The sequence below is a fragment of the Hemitrygon akajei genome, chromosome 4 (genome assembly GCF_048418815.1).
Source record: "Hemitrygon akajei chromosome 4, sHemAka1.3, whole genome shotgun sequence".
NCBI lineage: Eukaryota > Metazoa > Chordata > Chondrichthyes > Myliobatiformes > Dasyatidae > Hemitrygon > Hemitrygon akajei.
In genome coordinates, this window is record NC_133127.1 from 56,976,773 (window position 1) to 56,998,465 (window position 21,693).

Sequence of the window (21,693 nt, forward strand, 5' to 3'; positions counted from 1 at the left end):
ATCTAACATTTTTAATTTATAGTATTAGATAACCTATAATATTTGTACAGTCCTTGATTTCCTTATTGGGAGACCATAACATCTCAGTGACTATCAACTAGGTGCACTTCCATTTCAGGACCACCTTCTCCCTCTTGGCCATCAGATTACTGAGCAGTCCATCAGCATTAAGGAAAAGAGTACAGTCCACATTTTGGGCTGAAAACCTTCGGCAGGGCTGAAGAAAAAAGCTGAGGAGTAGATTTAAAAAGTGGGGGAGGGGAGAGAGAAACACAGAGTGATAGGTGAAACCTGGAAGGGGAAGGATGAAGTAAAGAGCTGGAAAGTTGATTAGTGAAAGAGACAGAAGGCCATGAAAGAAAGAAAAGGGGGAGGAGCACCAGAGAGAAGGAGGCAATATGCTGGCAAGGAGATAAAGTGAAAGAGGGAAAAGAGGATAGGAAACTCTGAAGGGGGATTGGGGAGTGAGGGGGCATTACCTGGCCTTGAGAAATTGGTGTTCATGCCATCAGGTTGGAGGCTACCCAAACAGAATATAAGGTGGTGTTCCTCCAACCGAAGTGTGGCTTCATCACAACAGTGGAGGCAGCAATGGATGGACATATCAAAATGGGAAGTGGAATTAAAATGAGTGACCACTGGGAGATCCCACTTTTTCTGGCGGATGGAGCGTAGGTGCTCGGCAAAGCGGTCTCCTAATCTACGTAAGGTCTCAACAATATACAGGAGGCCACACCGGGAGCACCAAACACAGTATATGACCCCAGCAGACTCACAGGTGAAGTGGAAGGACTGTTTAGGGCCCTGAATGATAGTGAAGGAGGAGATATAGGGGCAGGTGTAGCATTTGTTCTGCTTGTAAGGGTAAGTTCCAGGAGGGCGATCAGTGGGGAGGGATGAATGGACAAGGGAGTCTTGTAGGGAGTGATCCCTGCAGAAGGTGGGAGTTGGGGGAGTGCGACACCTGCCCCCACACCTCTTCCCTCACTACCATTCAGGGTCCTGAACAGTTCTTCCAGGTGAGGTGACACTTCACCTGTGAGTCTGTTGAGGTCATATATTGTGTTTGGTGCTTCCGGTGTGGCTTCCTGGATATCAGTGAGTCCTGATGTAGGTTGCGAGACCGCTTCGCCAAGCACTTATGCTCAGTTCACTAGAAAAAAGTGGGATCACTCAGTTGCCACCCATTTTAAGTACACATCTCATTCCCTTTCTGAAATGGCCATCCATAGCCTCCCCCACTGTCATGATGAGGCCACACATTGGTTGGAGGAGCGCCCTGTATTCTGTTTGGGTAGCCTCCAACCTGATGGCATGAACATCAATTTTTCAAACTTCTGGTAATGCCTCCCACTACCCCTCCTTCACTGTTTCCCATTGTCTTTTCCCTTTCTCACCTTATCTCCTTGTCCTCTCATCATCTCCCTCTGGTGCTCCTCTGCCTTTTCTTTCTTCAATGGCCTTCTGTCTCTTTCACTAATTGACTTCCCAGCTTCTTACTTCGTCCTTCACCCTCCAGGTTTCCCCTATCACCTTGAGCTTCCACCCCCCATCTTTCTACTCCTCAGCTTTTTTCTCCAGTCCTGCCAAAGGGCTTTGGTCCGAAACGTTGACTGTATTCTTTCCTAGATGCTGCCTGGCCTGCTTAGTTCCTCCAGCATTTTGTGTGTGTTGCTTGGATTTCCAGCATCTGCAGATTTTCTCTTGTTTGTGACTGAGCAGTCCATGAACATGACCTCACTATGCTTCTTTTTGCACTATTTATTTTGAAATCTGTAGTAATTTTAATTTGGTTTTGTACCACTGGCACAAATCCAAGATTGTGATAATAAACCTGATTCCAATGTGAGGGTGAGCGATGCATCATTCACTGCCTTCAAAAGAAATGAGAATTAGCTTAAGAAGCTAAATGGCTGGCTGCTTCTTCGAAGTTCACAAAGAGTAAAATGATGCCATTGCATATTACTTTCGTTGTATAACTTACATCCAAAACAGAATGAAATATTTGAGATGAGATCTACTTGACTCTTGTAAAAGATGCTACTTTTCCTGGAATTGTATAAAATAATTTATGCCACTACCATATTTGCCCTTTATGAGAGATTCTTATTGACCCAATTTTTTTTTAAATGTCTCTATGCAAAACATTTCCATAAGCACCAATAATCTGCAGGCAACCAACCAATTTGCTGCCAAATCAAGCATCCACCATTTGATTTATCCAGATTCCTTGTGATTAAGTTCGGGTTAACTGAGGCAGCTGCAGTGGCGTGGCAGAAGAGCCCACTCCACGCTGTATCAGTAAATAAATAAATAAATAAATGAATGACATCCCTTATGTGTCACCTAATCAAAAGTTTTTGGTGTCTAAATTATTAACTGAAATTTTAATTTTGCTGCTGAAGCATGTTCCTTTTCCAGGTAATTAATCATAAACATAAAAAGCAAATATAAATGCATTCACACTTTCATTACTTTTAAAAAGGCACAGAAATTGTACCTATTTCTAATTTGTTTGCCAGAGTCGCTATCTTCAAATAATCCCTGCTTGGATAACAGTGAAAACTTTGTAACGTGAGGTCAGTGTTCAACAGAAGTACTAGCTGGAAAAATATTGAAAGGCTAAAAACACTTGCAGCCAGGAAGCTGGAACTCCAAGATTTGGAAACTTTTTTTGCTCTTCTATCTTTATGTCTAGCAGTCACTCCAGTTTATGTTACACAACTGCAATAGTTTAAAATAGTGGTCGCCAACCCGTCGATCTTTGAGACTTTCCCAGTAGATCCCGAGACTTTCCCAGTAGATCCTGAAAAAAAAGAAAAATAAATACACAAGTACTGTTGAGAGATTGTTTCTGGGTTGCGGGGGTTTAGTTCCGTTCTTTCTGTGCAGTGCACATGCGTGTAGCTCCCCCGCACTACACAATGTACTTCAGTGATCCCCAACCACCAGGCCGAGAGGAAACGATGTCAGTCAGCTGCACCTTTCCTCATTCCCTGTCAGCCCTCTGTTGAACTTGAACCCACGCGAGGTCATCAGTCGCCTAAACGCAGCGATACCCTCGTGCCAGGGATCACTGGTTGGCCTTGGGCGGCCAGCTGAAAGTGCCGTCGCTACTGGCCTACAGTGCTGCTCTAAACCTGTTTAGCACACCGAATGTTTGTGGGGAACCCGGTGCTAAAATATTCGCAGACAACCTAACTTGGGCTCAGGGTTTTGTAAGTATCAGAGCAGCGACCTCGATGCGATCTACTGAAACAAACTTTTGTCGGCTGATAGATCCTACAAGGGCGGCGGGCTGGTGCTCTGTCGCACTCCCCGCTCGGTCGCTCACTCTCTCCTGACTGTGACGACCGCGGCCCTGGCACGGGGACCTCCGGCCCTGATCTTGTCCTCTCACCCTACCCACAACCAGCCGCACCTGGCCAAGGCATCTGGCGGCGGGTGGGCGGGAGGCTGGAGTTCGGGCCCGGAGGCTGTCTAATGAGGCAATGAAGCCCTCAAAACTGCTTCGGTACCCTGAGTCCAGGCACCCTGCACTTAAAGACAAACTCGCTGAGTTTTTTCAGCGGAAAAAACGTGAGCAGCACGGGACAGAAGCTAAGTGCCGACAGCCGCAAAAACTATATTGCAGAATAGACTGGACATAAGGAACCTGCTTCGAGTATCGCTGTATTCCCGTCGTGTTTAACACCCCTTCCCCGTCGGCCCATCTGCAAGAATATTGTCAATATTAAACCTGTCCGTGGTGCAAAAAAAGGGTGGGTACCCCTGTAGAAATACATTATGTAGAAATGCATTATTTCTACTTCTGGGTTGAGGGGTTTTACTTCCAGTCTTTTCGGCCCCAGTGCGCATGCGTGTAACTAATTGATCTGGGGTCAATCTTGCCTTTTAATAAGGCTGAGGTAGGGGATCTTGGGCTTAAAAAGGTTGGTGACCACTAGTTTAAAATATATCCCTTTTCTCCTTTATTGATCAAAAAAGGAAACGAACTTTGCAACTTCAGTTAAAGTAATTCTATTCCACATTTAATGCTAATTATCAAAAGACTTCTGAAAATATCTATTAACTTATATGAATATTAACTTTGACTATTAACAGTCTAAAGAATGCATAAACAATACACCATTCATTAGACACATTGATTTACCAATAACATGAAATCTAAAGGTAAAATGATTTCACAAACTAAGGTTGCATTCCATGTAATTCATAAGATTAAGTGGCTGTCTGTTGAAGTCTTCAAGATATTAAAGGGAAACCAACATGTTAGATAAAGAAAAACTTATCACCTAGGATTAGAAGCATACTGTCAAAAAATGATGAATAGACCATTCAGAAGCAAGGTTTAGAAATATCTTTACACATTAAGAGTAGGAGAAGCCAGAAATCCTCTTCCACAACTGCAAATTGTTACTTGGTCAACTGCAAATTTCAATCCTGAGTTTAACCAAAATAATTAAGGGATATCAGTAAAGGAAAATTTACAGAGTTGGGTCACAAATCAGCTATTTACATGTATGTTAAATGTGCGTATTTACATGTATTTTTCTGTGTAAAGTTAACTAATAGGTTGATTGCTTAACTCCTTAAATGCTCAAATGCAAATTATTCAAAAACCCATAACACAATATGCTTAGATAATAAATTCAATGATACACTGAAAAACAGATACTAACTTTAAATGCCCATTGTTATGCTGCAAAAATGATAGTGATCTTATTAACAATGCTGCTCTATACTCAAGTAAACCTAATAGTGACGAAAAACTTCAAAAAAAAACAATGGTAGTCTAGTTATCAATGTTACTATTTGAACGATCTGAATTTCAACTGTGTGTAAATCAAAGCTTTCCTGTCATGATAAAAAGTTGACAACCTGCTGCAGTTATGATGCACAAGACAATGACCCAATTAACCCACGCAGTAAACTGCTGTCAGCTTTGGAATGTAGAGTTTGCCCCTTCTGTGAGATAACAGTTTACAGCTTTACAACTTTCATTTCCCAGAAGTCACGAAAAGTTAAAAAAAAAATCAGACCCTGGTCAAATGGCATTGAGCACGTGAATTCGTAGTTAGAGCCACAGCGGCTCTCGCCCTATAACTACCGGCTGCGGTATCCATTTGGCACAAGAAAATCATATCATACCGGGACAGAACTTTACAACGAAAGGTAAGACACCGTGCATACTGACTTGCACCACTCACTCTGTAACTCAGATAACAAACTATTCTTAAATAGTCAACAGTGTAATAGACCAGTTTAACTCACCCTTATCAGTTATGAAAGCTTAAAGTCATTATTCCTAAAAGTATGGAATGTGCTTTGAGGTATTTGCGTGTACTTATGATCTGATATAACTGAATATTTCTTGTCATTGTATTGTGGAAACAGATACCATATTTATACATACAATTCGCAAATACCTGTTCCATAGTTACAGACAGCCAAATAAATTCCATTTAAGTAGTCTTCTTTAGCAACTTTTTACAGTTTTGGGTGATTTGCTTCCATCCCAGTTGTGAGGTGGCTGACAGCGCCAAAGGCTCTTCAATGGTTTTATTTGGGGGTGGGGGGGATGTTGTACGCTCTCTGCAATATTCATGCCCGACCTTCGTATGTTTCCATGAACAAGAATTAACAATTTCATTCCTCGTCCGGGTGCTCATACTCTATTTTCAGCAGTCATAGCCCACGAGTTGTTAAGGATGTTATATTTGCTTACCCTAGGAGGATTTTTAAGAGAGCCTGCCCTATCTAAATACTTTAAATCAATTAGAAACATATGCATTTGTGTAGCACCTTTATGGTCACTTTTAAAGATCGATGAAGTACTTCTCATATATGATTACTTTTCTAATATAGGAATTATAATCAGTGAGGATGCAAATATATTTCATAAGCCAATAACTTGCGCATTTAATGGAATATTTTGGTAGATTTATAATTGACTCCCGGCCCCGGTAGTCGTTTCTTGGCTCAGCCGGTGCTCGCACCTGTCTTCGCCCTCGCTGGGCCGGCGGAGGGAGGCGTGGCGCGACGCGAGCGACCTACATTGCTCGTGCCCTCCAGGCCTCGGCGTGTACTCGTGCGCGCGAGGTGGGAGGGTGACGCGGTGGCGGAGTGATCGCGTTTCGGGGACGGCGTGCTGCGGTCTGTCGCCTGACTACGTGCTTCCCTTGGCGACGGGGCCCTCGCGCTGTGCGGCTGCGGCTTGGGGGACGTTAATCGGATCCTGGGCGCACGCTAGCGAGACAGGGAGGGCGATCGTGCTGCCAGCGCCGGACAGAGCGACCAGGGCCGCGCCTCCTCCTCCTCCTGCAGCTGCGGGGGAAAACCAGGCAAGTCACATCAACTGTGGGGAAGCTGAACAAATTGACGCGACCCTTGCTCGGTGATCGCTGAGATCCCGGGAGCGGCGCTTTTTACCGGCTCATCTGTTGTGCGTCTTTCGTGGTGACACGCTTGCCGCCGTTTTAAGCAATGGGGAACGAGGAGCAGAAAGAGGGGGCGGGGGCCCTGGCTGGTGTGTGTGAATGCTAGCTAGTAGCCGGCTTGTACAAAGCGCCGGGTGTGTGTGTGTGTGTGTGTGCGTGTTTTTTAAATGTCAGCCGGCGCCCTCGAGCTGCGTCAGAATGGGGAACAGTTTAAAATTCAAAAAACAACCATCGTCTTATTCAGAGTGACAGCTCCGCAGCGTTTGATTTAATTCCCCCTCCCCCTTTTCCAAACGGGCATCATTTATGAACGCAAGCGCCTTCTCTTTTAGATTGTCAATAAGTGATTTGGTTTGGAATAAGGGCAAGTGCATATATTTCATCATCTCCCTCCCTCTCTTCCACCCTCCCCCCGCTAGTTTGTCCTTAAACCTCTGAGCCTCCGAATTCACGGCAACCTGACTTGATGTCCGCCTTAACTATTGTGACGTAAATGATTGACGGGGACGTTGGCAAGTGGGAAAGTGGGCTGGAACTCTGACCTGCTGCGTCAGGGCGTTGCTGGCGGGTTTCATCCAATGGTGAAGGAGTAGGCGCTGCCTTCTGGTCAGGTTAGGTGGAGTGGTCACAGGGAGAAGCGAGAGGCGGGGAATGGTGGGGGGCAAGAGGAATCAGATCGATTTCAATCGTTCACCTCATTCCATGTAAATATTGAATCGATTGTACTAGCTCTCCCGCCTTCTGTGAATGCTCGTGTAAGAACTGCATGAATAATTCTTCGAAATAGCCTCTTTTATAGTTTGTCGTATAAGTTGAGCTAAAGGTCAAGTTCAAAAACGGGTTGCATGCTTTTTGGTGCATTCATTTCTGCGCATTTCCAACGATCTCTTGGATTTTGAACGGTATTTAGTAAACTGCTTTGTGTGACTTTTTGATTCAAACATTATTATGTTTTGGTTACGATAATTATTTTTCTGTCCGTATTACTTCTCTCACTTTATAATTGCTCTGCCACTTGGCCGCCAAATTTATCCGTGTAACCCAAATTAAAACTAAAGATGAGAAAACTTGAATTTCTCTACCCCCTTTTGCGATTGAGTAAGAAAGGTATGTCGAATCGGAGTAAGATTTTGGTTTTGGGTCCACCTGATGCAAAGTTGGTTGTCATTCTGAGAAGAGTGAGATTTTGTTATCCTAAACAATAGTTTAGATTTCAGACTTGAGGCTTTTAATCAGTACTGTATTAAGAATGATCCCGTTATCATTTATTTCAATTAAATACGGGGGCATTATTTTGATACCCCAGCTTTAAAATGATTCATCCTAACCTAGCGTTTTCAGGTATAGGATGCAACCTTGTGACTCGGGCTACAGCCGTAGTCATATTATTTTATTTTAAGCCTCCATAAATCTTATTTAATGTAGATCATGCTGCATGCTAATTCTGCACTGCAATCGTCGTCCGATTAATTTTACTGTTATAACATAACTCTTAAATGAAACATTTAGGTTTAACTTCTGAATCAATTTGCGATGTAGGGGTTTATACGAAATTAGATCGTTCAGGCCAACCTTCATTTAACTTTGATTTTTTTAAAATATAAAAATCGTAGTCGTGTGGAAGATGAATGGTAACCAAAAATCTAAGTGTCAATAACATTTTAATGTTGAGTGGAAAAAAAATCGATCGTACATGTTAGTTCTAGTTATATGCGCCATTTGTAAGAATATTAAATGGATGATAGTTCTATCTTTTACATGCTTTGCCATTGAACGTACCGGGATCGGGGCGTGGTTGGCGGAATTACAGAAACTATGCAAAACCACTCGCTCTTTAGTGACTGAAGGCTTGTGGCTAAATTGCAACTACGTTTGCGAAGTATGGTGGTGACATCTGTTTCGATGTGTAAACTCGTCTCTTTTAAAATCAATATACTCTAGAATAATTATTTCCGATAGAGAGCACTGAACTGGTAGAGGACTGATAACAGCTACTTGGGAAGGATGCTGTGTTTGAATATAGGTGTATGAAGTCGATTGGCAGAATTTTCTTGCACTTATAAACAACCCCGTATATGAAATGTTACACCTGATCTTGCCAGGATGATTTTGCCTATGGTTTCATTCGCCTGGGCTTGCTGGAATAAATTTCAAGCTGTTACTGGAAAAAAAGCTTATATATTAAAGATAAAACCACAGATTAAGGGCTGACATTCATAAGTGGTTGAAGCATTGCAGTAGTGGACCAGAAGTTTAACTATAGGGTAGAATTTTATCAGCAGATTTGTTTTAATTTGGGTTTTGCAGGTTTTATTTGTGGTGTTCAGTTGCCCAAAGCACATTTGTGTGTACAGCGTCATTTTGTCATCAGCACTGCAGTTGATGGGAAATATGTGGGAGTTGCCAGCAATGTTGCGGAGCTTGTCTTGGAACTATCTGCATGAATTTTTTGGATAATTTATTAAAGGAACATTAATGGTTTTCATTTAGATATATATTTTCATACACTGTATTTGACGTAAGCTAAGCTAATGTGTTACAAGTTTATTTTGCTGGTACATACCAATATATTTATCTATTCAGTTTCTTTTGGAACAATAAATGAATCCAAGATGATCTTGCTATTTTTTTGAACATACTTGAATCTTAACACTTGGGTTAATGGTAGAAGTTACAAAGTAGGCCAAATGAAAATAATTATTTGCACTTTGTTTTGACTTTTAAGGAACACAATTATTTCTATGTGAAGAAGACTTAGCAGAGGTTGTATGGAAATATTTGTTTGATGGCTAGTCAGAGGTGAATCTTCATGGATAATCTCTTTATTAAAATATATCAAGTTCCATGTATTTCATGTATGCTGTGTTTCAGAACAAATGAGCTACATATAATTGCAAATCTTTGTAAATAGGGAACTGCAATAAGTTTATAGTTCTATTTTTATTGAATCTAGGAAACATCATTTTTGTTTCAGTTTGACTTAAACAATGTTGCTGGAATGAGCTATTAGAGGAAATAATTATAGTTTATAACTTGTTTAATAGAATGTTTTATAAAACTAAAGTAACAGGTATGGTGGAGAGATTCTTATAACTTAACACTTTTCAGATTCTTTAACTTAGAATATCAAACCAGGAATACACTTTACATGTGCTATCTCAGAATTCGTGCCCATCGACAACAAATTTGTTTCTTGGATCTGCTTTTCAATTGTGTTTGATAAGATAAAGCTCAGTTTTAAAAAAAAAATTAACTTCAAAGCAATGAAAAGCAGAAAATTATGTTAGTGTGCTGAGGCTTTAAAGACTGAATGTATTCGGTTCGGAGGAAGAAACTTCTTTAGTTCTAGAATATTAAGAAAAGTAATTAAGAAACATAAGAATGAGAATTATAAATTACATAACTACTGAAATATAGACTGAAACAATGCATGAAAAGGAACAGAAAGCAAGAAACTGCAGATGCTGGAATTGTGACAAAACTGAAAATTCTCAAATTATACTCTGCAGATTAGGCAGCATATATAGAGAGATAAGCAGTTAACTTTTCAGGTTGATTACCTTTCATTGGGACTGAAACAAAGGAATACTTGCCTTCGGAGAGTATTTCAAGCATAAAAGTAAAACAAAACCAATAGATGCTTGACATGTAGTTTAGTGAAGATTTGTACATATTATACATATTTTAAATATGTAATTATTATACAGAAGTGTTTATAATGTTTACTAAAGTTGTTTGGGGAATCATCTTAAAATTAAGATACATTGTCAGCATGGAATTAAGATACATTGTCAGCATGGTTGCAGTAATGTTCGGGCGTCATTGAAACTTGGTTCTCAGGTAGTGGTATCTTACCTCTTACTATAACATCTGCAGCTGACTATAACTTCTGTTAGTTTGGTAATTTGAAACAAACATCCCTCTCACCTTTTAGAGTACCACTCATCTTTCAGCCCTTCCCATTTTGGACTTCAGATTGCATACCACCCTAGTTTTTCCCATCTTCTGTCCTGGGCTTATTTTGTTCTGAGATATTCATTATCAGATCTTGCAGCCCATGATTTCCCATCTTCAGAAACTTGGATTTTAATGCATTTAATCTGCTCTCTTTTATATTCATTGCCTCTATGACTTCTGAAAGATTCCTACTTTTATTCTTGCTATTCTCGAATAATTTCTCCAGATTCCTGGTCTCAATTACCTGAAAGAGCAAATTAATCCTCCTTTTAGTAACCTTAATCCTCCCAATTCCTTGGTTTCCTTTTATTCCTCCATTTAAGATTGTTCAGTCAGCCCAAAAATACAATCTGGCGCTTCTGGCTATAATGATGGAATATGAACCTGTGTTCGGCTCTGCACCAATTAAATCGGCAAGCCAGATTAAAATCGACGAGGATGAGAGTGGAAAATTAATGGGTGTTCAGTGCTGTTTGCCTGGGTTTGACTGATCTACCTCTTGCTGCTGCAGCAGAAAGTGCATGAGTCTTGGGTCCCATGTTGCAAGGTTTGATCACCACAGCTGCTTGTGGCTGAGGACTCATTTTCTGTTGAGGATGATGTTTAATGTCCTTGATGTTGAGCGTGCTTTATTATTTGCACAATTTCATTAAAACGCATCAACGATCTGTGACTGTGGTCTGAAGCCATTGACATAGTGCTGAACTGACTGACTTGGTGGCTGTGGGTGTTGGCTCCTGTATTGGCTTTACTTGCCTCGGTGGCTTGTGGCTGTGTATTCACTTTTGGGAACTCCCATGGTTAAATGTTTAATGTTTTGCGTGTTATTTATTCACTTTTTGCTGTTTGCTTAATTTGTTCTTTTATTTTGCATGTCTGATATTCTTGGGGTTTCTTTAAATGATTTCTAAAGTGTTTGTTTTGTAGCTGTCAGCAAGAAGACAAATTTCAAGGTTGTGTACTGTATACATCAGTGTACTTAGAAATTTGACTTGATCATTGTATCCCAAGGTAAAATTTCTACTGTCTTGCACTTTCATGCTCTCAACTATTTAGTCGGTTTGCAGCAATATCTCTGCAATTAACATTTTGCTTATCATTTTGACATGTTTGTCCTATGTGTGTTTATTCTTCTCTTTCTCTGCCAGTCATTATTCCCTAGTTTGACAGCCATTTAAGTTTCATGTTCAAACAATATGAATTTCTTACTATAGCTCCAAAGTTGGTTTATTTATCATACACAAAATCCTAATGGACCCTATAATGGTCATATCTTGTTCTGCACATAAAATGGCATCTTAAGCAGAAATCAACATAAATTAATACGAAGATATTATAGATACAGTGGTTGAAAATTAAGTTTTATCAAAATGAACAAATAGTCCATTCAAAAATAAGGACTCCATTGAAAAATAACCATATAACAATTACAGCACGGAAACAGGCCATCTCAGCCCTTCTAGTCCGTGCCGAACTCTTACTCTCACCTAGTCCCACTGACCTGCACTCAGCCCATAACCCTCCATTCCTTTCCTGTCCATATACCTATCCGATTTTACTTTAAATGACAATACCGAACCTGTCTCTACCACTTCTACTGGAAGCTCGTTCCACACAGCTACCACTCTCTTAGTAAAGAAGTTCCCCCTCGTGTTACCCCTAAACTTTTGCCCCTTAACTCTCAACTCATGTCCTCTTGTTTGAATCTCCCCTACTCTCAATGGAAAAAGCCTATCCACGTCAACTCTATCTATCCCCCTCATAATTTTAAATGCCTCTATCAAGTCCCCCCTCAACCTTCTACACTCCAAAGAATACAGACCTAACTTGTTCAACCTTTCTCTGTAACTTAGGTACTGAAACCCAGGTAACATTCTAGTAAGCCTTCTCTGTACTCTCTCTATTTTGTTGACATCTTTTCTATAATTTGGTGACCAGAACTGTACACAATACTCCAAATTTGGCCTCACCAATGCCTTGTACAATTTTAACATTACATCCCAACTCCTATACTCAATGCTCTGATTTATAAAGATCAGCATACCAAAAGCTTTCTTCACCACCCTATCCAAATGAGATTCCACTATGAATCATTATTCCTAGAATATATTCCTAGAATAATTCCTAGAAAAATAATCTAAACTTCGATAAGCAAGGCAATTATAAGTGCTATCAAATTGAAAAGTGTGCAATGTTGTGATAACCAGTGATCATCCAGAAGATTGGGAAAATAACTTTTAAAAAGCAGTGCAGGGAAAGAATAAATTATGAAATTTGGAAGTTTGTTAACAGGAAAAAGTAATGAAGTTCCTAAGAAGTTCAGACTGGAGAACTGATTACCGTAGATGTCGGATTATAAGCCGCTACTTTTTTCCCATGCTTTGAACAGCATTGAACATAGCGGCTTATAATAAGGTGCGGCTAATATAAGGTTTTTTCCCATGCCGCCAAAACATTTTGCCTCGTAACAGTAGACCAATAAAATTGATGAGTAGTTCACAGAGGTCCAATGAAATTGTACGATAAATCAAGCGCACTTCACAAATTATTGTAAATCAGCCATTTGTACTCACCCTCATCAACATGGAAAACACTCGAAGAAAAGCGTATGATGCAGCTTTTAAGTTAAAGGCAATCAATCTGGCGGTTGAACAAGGAAATCGAGCTGCTGCGCGTAATCTTGGCATACATGAATCGATGGTGAGACGGTGGAGATTTAATTTGGGACTGCCGCTTCAGGTCAGGAATGGCTCACGTGATATTAGACAGCAGTACAAGGGAGGGAGGGAGCGAAACTGAGGATTCCGCTGCACCGAAACTGCTAGCGATTCAGTAAACAAAAAAACAGTAAAACTCGTGTGTGAATGGTATCGGGCCAATAAGGACACAAGTGTCCGATGTTACCAAATACCGGTAGGTATAACAAAGTTTAGCCTTACCAAATATGTGTAGCGAGGGTTTGGTTTGGGGGAAAAAGGAGTATAAATAAGAGCAGAATGTAAGGGGAAGGCAAAACGCGTTCTGCAATAAAGCCACGCTGCACTGTAATCCGGTGTTGGTTGTCTCTCTTCCAAAACGAACACAGGGCAGAATTTGAAGCCCAACACGTGTAATATCTTTCTGTGTAAATATCTCATATTACAAGCGGCCGAAAATCCGGTCCGCCGGAAATCCAGTGCGCCGAAAATCCGGTCCGCCGGAAATCCAGTGCGCCGAAAATCCGTTCCGTCGGAAATTCGGTGCGGCCTAAAATCCGGTGCGGCCTGTACATTTATAAAATAGATTTTATTTCTAAAATTAGAGCCAGCGGCTTTTAATCAGGTGCGCTTTGTAGTCCGGAATCTACGGTATTATAAATCAAATGTTAGAGAGACTTCGAGCAAATATATTTAGCTTCACAAGAATAGCAAGATATTTCAGGGGCAAAAATAAGGAAAGAATTTAAAACAACTACTTAATCTAGAGATAGGTACTTTATTGATCCCAAAGGAAATTAGTGTCACAATAGCATTAGAAGTGCACAGATATACAAATATTAGAAGAGAATTAAGAAAGAAAAAGTAAGTTACCTCAAACAGTCTGATGGGTGGGGGGGAATCATTATTTCCCTGGCTATAGGTTGACTCATTATAGAGCCTAATGGCCGAGGGTAAGAATGACCTCATGGTGCTCTTTGGAGCAGCGCAGTTGTTGGTCTGTGTTAAGTGCTGCTGTGTGTGTCAGCCAAGATAGCACACAGAGGGTGAGAAACATTGTTCAGAATTGCCAAGATTTCCGTAAGATCCTTTGTTCTACCACAGCCTCCAGTGCGTGGAGTTTGACTTCTATAACAGAGCCAGCCTTTCCAATCAGTTTATTGAGTCTGTTGGCATTACCTGTGTAGATGCCATTCCTTCCTCACACCACCATATAGAATTTTATACTGGCGACAGTAGACTGTTAGAACATATGATGGAGAGGTCTGCGTACTCTGTGGGGCCTCAATCTCTTCAGGGAGTAGAGGAGACTCTGGCCTGTCGTGTACACAACCTCTGTGTTCGTTCTCCACTCGTCTGTCATCTAGGTACATGTAGGTCCTTACCACATCCACGTCCTCGACATCAAAAGTAACAGGGAGCAGTGCAGTTGTTTTCCTTACTCTTCCTCAAGTCCATCACCATCTCCTTTGTCTGACTGATGTTGAGCTGCAGATGATTCAACTTGCACCATTTGCCAAAGTCCTCCATCAAGGAGACCCTATATTTATCCTCCAGTCCTCCTTTTATATGCCCAACTATTGCAGAGTCATCAGAGAATTTCTGCAGAGGACATGACTCAGTGTTGTATCTCAAGTCCGAGGTAAACAGGAAGGGAACCACTACATTCCCCTGTGAGGCCCCAGTGCTACTTTTGGCAGTGTCTGCCCTGCAACTCTGAAGCCACACAAACTGGTCTGCCAGTCAGGTAGTCCATTATTCAGGATACAATGGAAGCACCAATCTGTATTGAATGGAGCTTTCCTCCAGCAATGAGGACTGTATGGTATTGAAGGCATTTGAGATATCAAAAAACATAATCCTCACAGTCAGTGCTGCTCTGCTTGTCCAAATCGGAGTGGGCTGTGTTCAACAGATAGATGAAAGCATCATTGACTCCAATGTGCTGCTGGTAAGCAAACTGCAGGGGATTGAGGGCTGATAATGGGTATATCAGATGATACACTATGTAGACCAGGAGGACTCAAGGACAATATATTCCTAATTTCTTGCAATCTGAATCGAAGTTTCTTAAACGAGTGGCAGAAGAGATGATGGATTTGTTGGTTGAGATCTTGCAATATTCCCTGGATTATGGAATAGTCACAGTTTGTTTGGAAGACCATGAATATCCATCTTCCAGGAACAGGGAAAGCAGAAAATATAGAGTGTAGCCTGACATTTTTATTTTGTGGGCTGCCAGTACAGTCAATGCTGGGACCTTGCTTATTTACAATCTCTTTTGATGACTTGGATGAAGAAGCTGAGTGTATAATATCCAGATTTGGTGGTGATTCAATGAAAAGAGAGCAAGAAAGTTGTGAATAGCGTACAGAATCCTCAAAGAAATAGAGAAAACATTATGCAAACAGTGAAAGCAAGGCATTTGAAGTATATTCCACAAAGATGGGCACAAAGTATTTCTTTGATTCTTCTGACATTTACCTATTCCCTGTTATCACTTCTTTCTCCATCTGCACGGGACCCATTTTTGCCCTCACTGATCTGTTCCTTTTTATGTAGTTAAAGCAGCTTTTGTAACGTGCTTTTGTAATATGAACAAGTTGCTTGAAAAGGTGTGAAGGTCAACATTGAGTTAAATAATTGCCCTCCCCCACATCTGTACTAGTTCGTAAATTGCTGAAGAAAGAACATAACTTTAATTTGAGTTCCAAAAGAATGAAGGGCTGGTTCAAATAAAGCATTAGCTGAAGTGGAATTTTTATTTGATCAAGCCGATTGATCATCTGACTAGTGTTCAAGGACATCTTAGACCTCTCAGTCAGACGTTCCCACCAACTTTAAAAAGGCATCAATCATGCCAGTACCCACAGTAGGGTCAGCAGCCTCGATGACTATCTACCAGTAGCACTTGCATCCACTGTGATAAATGCTTTGAGAAGTTCATCATGGCAAGAATTAGCTCTTGCACAAGCAAAAACCTGGACCCAGTGCAATTTTCAAAGAAGGCATGGAGGTGGCTTTATTAGGAGTTTCAGGAGCTTTGGTATATCATCAAAGGCTCTTGAAAACTTCAGATTTATGGTGGAGAATATTCTGACAGGTTGATTCACAGCCTGGTCTGGAGGCTTTAGTGTGCAAGATCACAAGAGGCTGGAGAGTAGACTCAGAGTTTCATCACAGTGCAACACTCCCTGCTGTTGAGGACACCTCAAGGTGGCATCCATCATTAAAGGGCATAACTTCTTTGTTTTACTACCATCAGGGAGGAAGTAAAGGAGCTTGAAGAACCATACACAAGATCTTCTGATTAGCTTTTTCCTCCTCCGCCATCTGAGTTCTGAATAGTCTATCACCTCAGTATTTGTTTTTTTTTGCACAATTTATTTGTCTTTGTAACTTTTATGTCTTGATTTGCAGTAGCACAATGCAAGAAAATTTACTACATAGGTATTGATAATAAACCTGATTCTGATTTGGAATAAATAGATAGTGAAATAAAAGAAAATAAATTAAAAGATAATGGTTTAGTTTTCTTATGACAACTAATTTTTTTCATATCTGTGTCATTAGGCATAAATTAGCACTGAGCAAAAGGAAGAAATAGTTGATGAGTTCTTCCAGCATTTTTGTGTGTGTTGCTCTGGTTTCCAGCATCTGCAGAATCTGTGTTGAAGAAATTAAAGAGTTTAAGATAGTTTTTATTTTCTTGAGGATTCTTAAGGGAGGAATAACCAGAGAATGCACACAAAACCAGGTGGAATTAGGGATTTCATGCAAAGGAAGAACTGACTGCACTCAGTTCGTATTTAGAAACTTGTTTTCAAATGACATTGCCACAAGGCAAATTTCGATGAGAAATAGGAGAAGATCCTCTAACAGGCAGGTCTTAAAGGATTCTAAGTGTGATTGTATGCAGAGTGAGGAAGGAACAAGAAAGTTGAGTCAGTTAACCAAAGTAGGGTCAGTTTGGCTCAGTCTTGGATATAATCATTGTACTTTAACAGTGCATAGATTTATCAAGGAAGGTTCTTAAATACTTACGAGCAAAGTATTCTGTACTTTTGTTGAAGTTTAAGCCAATGTAATTGATGTTGGCAGGGATACTCAAATGGTTCAATATGCATATGATTGCGGTAGAAATAATTGTTTACAAGAGGTAGGTATCCTCGAGATTGTTTTGAGTGTTGAATTTGGAGAATTTTATGACTTTTTACCCCATAATTATTTTTCCTAGTGTACTGAATGCACTAGTTCAACTTCTGTCATTTTTCTGCCCTCCAAGTTAATACTTTGCTTGTTTCTGTAGTAGATTTTGAATTAGCAAATGATATTTTGACATTACTGAGGAAATGTTTTATTGTATGTGATGAAATGTAAATTAACTATATCGGTCTTCTCTTTGTAGTGTAAACAGTCTACTTCACTGTTTGAAATTAGGAATTTCTGCCACAGTCCTACCTAGCTAAAACATATTTTTCGGCCATTGTCGATAAAACACCATTTTCTGTTAATGTTTCCCATTATTTCCTGTGGAGCCACAAACCTAAAATGGTACCATATTTTCCTACATATCATCTGTGACTGACTTTAAATATGTTCTTGCTGTGAGGTATTTTGGTCGATTTGAAAGATATGACAAGGAATATATTCATCCAAGTTTTTTTCTGTGATGTAATGCTTCATTATTTGAGATCACATTGTTTGTTTATGCATAAAATAAAACCTTGTTTGTGATCACCCGGATACTGCTATTCTGTACCTTAAAATCACTATTGCCAGGATGCAATAGATCAAAATGATCACACTGTTTGATTCTTTGTATACAGCCGGCCCTCCTTATCTGCGGGTTCTGCATGTATGGATTCAACCAACCGCGGGTCAGGAAAACCCGGAAGTTCTCTCTCCAGCACTTGTTGTTTGAGCATGTACGGACTTTTTTTTCTTGTCATTATTCCCTAAACAATACAGTATAACAACTATTTACATAGCATTTACGTTGTATTAGGTATTATAAGTAATCTAGAGATGATTTGAAGTATATGGGAGGATGTGCATAGGTTACCGTGGATCGGGAATCGGGAAAAAAAATCGCTTTATTATTTCCACTTTATTTTCAATCACGATCATTTTCCAGAACAGAAACACTGCAGACGACGGGTCCCGAGTTCCATCAGGTCTTAAAGTCCACTGAAGTGAAGCATGTTAAATAATATCTGGAGCTCCCCCAGGTCCTAAAGTCCACTGACTTCAACATCCGCTTTTTTTGGTATCCGCAGGGGGGGTGGGGGGTGTCCTTGAACCAATCTGAGCAGATAAGGAGGGCCGACTGTAAACAATTTGTAAAATTTTATTGCAGGTTATTTGTATTGTTGTTAAAGTTCTTTGAATTTTCTCATTGTTATTCCTATGTATTTACTTTTTAAAAAGCATTGGAAGTGGGAAGTTAACACGTGCAGAAAATTTGTTGGCATGCCACAAGCAGTGCTACTCTTTGATTCTTCAAATCACATGCCTAATAATATGCATAATGATTATCTTTATTGCCAGCTGAAGCAGTGAATGAATTTTTACAACCCGAGAACAGTGAGATGTTTCCATAAGAAACTTTCGCACTGGTTTGGCGCCAGCTAGATAGGTGTGAAAACATGTGACATTGGATGATCCCTTTTAAAATACTTGCAGACTGGCTGTACACATTAGAATGTGGATAGTAAATAGTTACAAAAGCAATACTATTTAGAAATAATGCTATTGTTCAGTGGTATTTTTAAAGGATTATTAGTAGCAATATTTGAACTTTTTTAATGCTTCATTTATTTCAATCTGTCTCATGCATTTATTAATAGTAAAACCAATAATTCATGTAATTGAGCAGGGACATTTTTTCCTTGTCCATAGTTATTGTTACTAATTCATTAATCAGTGATAATCTCTACTCAAATGGCTTGCAAGAGAAGCTTTTTTGAAGCTTATCGACAATTTGGTTATACAGTCAACAAGGTTTGCCATCCCAATACATTTTGCAGTTCTTCTGGTTCAGATTTGATCGTGTTCTGTTTTGCTAGACTCTATCCTCGTGTTTCAGCTTTTGGTCATTCAGGTGGTAAAATAAGTAACTGAAAATAAACTGCAGATGCTGGAAGTCTAAAATAAAGAAAAGATACACTGTAAATACTCAGCAGGTCATCCTGAGAAGAGAAACAGTTAACATTTTCAAGTTGAAGACCCTTTACCAGAATTGGGAAGGAGAGAAGAAGCTTATTAAGCTGCAGCACAAGTAGGGGAGGGGGAGATGCCTCCAGTAGGATAAAGTTGTGGTGAACAGGTGGAAAAACCATTAAAAAGGAATAAAAGTGCAAATTGTAGGAGGGATTTTGAAAATCTGGTTGAATTGTACCACAACAACTTCTCACTCTGACAGCAAAACCAAAGACCTAATTATTGGTTACAGGAGAAAGAAACCAGAGGTCTATGAATCAGTCCTCATTTAGGGATCGTAGGTGGAAAGAGTATGCAGCATTATTTCAAGGGAACTCGCCTTTGTTGCAATTTTACTTTACTGCACTACACTCTGGAGATTGCCAACTTAATCTAAAAATGCACGTATTGGTCACAGAATGTTCATTTATTTAAAGCTTCATGTGGTTCTTGTAGTTCAAGAAACACAGGACTGAGAACATGGCAGACACACTTGGTGTTTAACTTATCTGTGTACTGCTGTCCAATACATATACTGTAACTAGGGCTATGATGTCAAGCACATGTTGTGTTCTATCAAATAACAGTTCATGAAAAATTGTGTAGTAAAAGATCAAGGGACAATGAGGTCAGGTGCTGGCAATCTGACTTTGTTGCATATTTATGGTATGTCTGAAATTTTCCTGAAGAATATTTCTACATTGCACAACAACCACCTGTGTAATGCAGCCGATGTGGTCTGTTCATAGGTTACTAGTGTAGTAAGGAGACTCCGGTTAAATGGGTCAGCTGGGTTTTTTTTGGGGGGGGATAACTCTTAAATAACAAAAACTAATATAGAAAATTGCTGGATTCCCTTTGATTATTTGGGACACTCAGCTGCTTAATTGGGGTAGGAGACCATTGTCAAACAGCTTTTATCGAGTGTCAATCATGAGCACTTGTGTGGCCATTGGATCTCGCACTGTGCTTAGAGCAAACAGTTTTTAAATAGCATCAGTTGCATGTATTTGTATTCAAAAAGTAGTGGTTTTTGTCACTGATAGCGAGAAATAAACAGTAAGATAATACAGATCTGTTTTGCTCTCTGTGCTTTCAAACATTCGGGCATGGTAATGCTGGAGACGGCTGGAGTGAAACTATTTCACTACTTTAAGTTAGGAACTATGAATAATTTGAAGGTGTCAACGGTCATATTGAAAGTTATAATGAAAATGAAGATTTGGAGGATACAATTGTATGATACTATTATTGCACTTGGTGCCTGCACTTGTTTTGCTCAATTGTTTACACTGAATGAAGTCCTCTTGATAACTAGTAGGAACTAATACTGTTTTATAATACCGTAGTACTATTGGTAGTAGTCTGAATGTTCTAATTTCAATTAACTACATAATTTGTTACTCAGTCTATTTTGGCTTTTTTATTCCTTTTATTTAATCTATATGAAACTTCGACTAATTGGGGCAGCTCCTTCATTGGGCCAAAATGTACTGGTTCTGATCTGTCCCAATTTACCAGAATCTACTGCATTAGTAGCCTGTCTTTAATTTTAAGCCAGAATGATAAGATTTTGCATTTACTGTTAAAGATGGCAAACTGCAGTGAAAAGAGCATCATGCTATTGCTGCAGAGCATCATTCACTCACTGCAAAGCAAATAACTTTAAATAATCATTGTGAAACAAATCACATTGTCTAAATATCCTCATAAATTACAACGAGAAAGAATTCACAGTAGATTAGTGAATAAATATTATATTGTAAATATTATTCCAGGTAGCAGATGATTTCCTTCCATACCGCTCTGACGTATTGGGAAATCGCGTACTAGGCAAGTTACAGCAGTGGTTTGCCATTGCCTTCTGCCGAGTGAGGTTTTTTTTAAGAGATCACCAGCTCTTAATGGGAGGCGGCTGGATTTGAACTTGGGACCTTTCGCCCCAAAGTCCAGCGCTGATGCCACTATGCCACCAGCTGGCTAGAATAAATAAAGAATCATGATAAAATGATGTACTGAAATTTAACAAATTTCCTACCATTTGTTAGGAATCTGTATTTCAAGTGATATCCCAAATTATAAAACTCACATCATTTTATCATGATTCTTTATTTATTCATGATGAAATGACGTTAGTTTTATAATTTGGGATATCAATTGAAATACAGATTCATAACAAATAGTAGGAAATTTGTTAAATTATTTCATGAATTCCAATTTTAGATGTAAATACGATGAACTTAAGTAAATAGTAAAGCTGAGTACTATTTCCAAAAGACTTGCGGCTGTGATGGAGACCACAAAGCCTTTTGTTTACCCACAGAGCAGGAAATAATCATAATGCTTTGAAGTTTTGTACAGGTTTTATAATAGGAGTGATTTTAAATATGTATTTGTCA

At 39.7% G+C, this 21,693-nt stretch overlaps 1 protein-coding gene across 4 annotated transcripts in view; it reads left to right on the forward strand.

Annotated features, from left to right (window-relative positions):
* Positions 1–6,095: 6,095 nt before the first annotated feature.
* The window catches only part of kiaa0232 (KIAA0232 ortholog), a 128,571-nt gene continuing 112,973 nt past the window's right edge, over positions 6,096–21,693 (forward strand). For 2 of the 4 annotated variants that reach the window (XM_073042668.1, XM_073042671.1), the window contains exon 1: positions 6,096–6,344. The gene's annotated coding sequence lies outside the window, so the exon portion shown is untranslated. Of the gene's footprint in view, positions 6,345–7,056; positions 7,196–21,693 lie in introns of those variants that run through there. The other 2 variants (XM_073042670.1, XM_073042669.1) reach the window with 2 other exon arrangements.